This window comes from Halichoerus grypus, chromosome 12 (assembly GCF_964656455.1).
Source record: "Halichoerus grypus chromosome 12, mHalGry1.hap1.1, whole genome shotgun sequence".
Lineage (NCBI taxonomy): Eukaryota > Metazoa > Chordata > Mammalia > Carnivora > Phocidae > Halichoerus > Halichoerus grypus.
Genome location: NC_135723.1, coordinates 104774280 through 104775483, shown reverse-complemented (window position 1 = coordinate 104775483; position 1204 = coordinate 104774280).

Sequence of the window (1204 nt, the reverse complement as noted above, 5' to 3'; positions counted from 1 at the left end):
AAAAGCATGTGCATCAAGCATTGAAGTAATAGCCCCATGTATCAGATGTTTAATGAATTTCTCCCCATGCTGGTGGATTCATTACCGTGATTTATGGCTGTTTTAATGTACACAGCCTTCTTAAACAACTTAGAGTTGATTGTTCTGGAACTAGGTCTGGGTCTCAGATAACTCCCTGGAGCTGTGCCATTGTTCAGGAAAGTTATTGGTGTCCCCAGGCAGGTAAACAACCTTGGATCAAAGGCTTTAGGTTACCCACAAACACCATCGATTGAAATGGGAAGCACCTTATAATGGGGAGGGGGGTACAGCTACGATAATCCTTCCAAGGCCCCCGACAGCCCCGAGCAACAGGGAAGTGAATCTCAATCCCGGGCAGAACTGTAGCTCCTCTGTGAAGCCTGGGACAGATGTGAAGCTACGGCACCAGGGGACGGCCCTCTGGCTGTCCTGATCAGTCAGGACCCCTTCCTGGTCTTTCCCCCATTGGGTCTGCAGAGACGCGGTGACAGGAGACTGGAACCGACCCCCGACCCCTGCCACCACTGGAGAGGACCAATCTGGGTTATTTCATGCATAAGGATGCCCCTTTATTCACAAGTCACCTTTGTGGTTTGGTTTTTAATACATTTAACTTAATTATCTCATGAATGGCTTTGACACATTGTCCATAATTTCAACTTAAACCATGTACCTGCCTGCAAATTGGACGTTAGGGCAGGTTTTTCTCAAAAGGGTAGGAGGCAGAAGCAGCGGGGGGACAGGAGCAAGTGATGGAGGTGTGCAGGGGGAGCGGGATCCTCTGTCTCACATCAAATCACCAGGGAGCCCTGACGGGAGCTTCAGCTGGATAGGCCAGGGCTTGAACAGAGAGAGGAGCCTCCAGAAAGGAGTGGGAAGAGCATGGGGGCTCTCAAAGGGAGGGGGGCATTCTGAAGGCGCTGCCTGGAAGGCAGGTGGGAGGCAGGGATGGTGATGGTGCCCCGGAGAGACTTCTCACCTGTGCGCAGGTGAGAAGCCTCGCGGGAAGCAGAGGGCCTCAGGTTCCCCAGGGCAAGTCCCTGGTGGGGCCCATCTTTCCAACCACCAGGGGAGTTCGTAGTAAAGGGTCCACTGATTCCTCAACTGCCTGGATGTCCCCATGTGAATGGGACCTGCTATTTCTCACCTTGCTCATCACAGTGGGGCAGAGAATATTTAACAG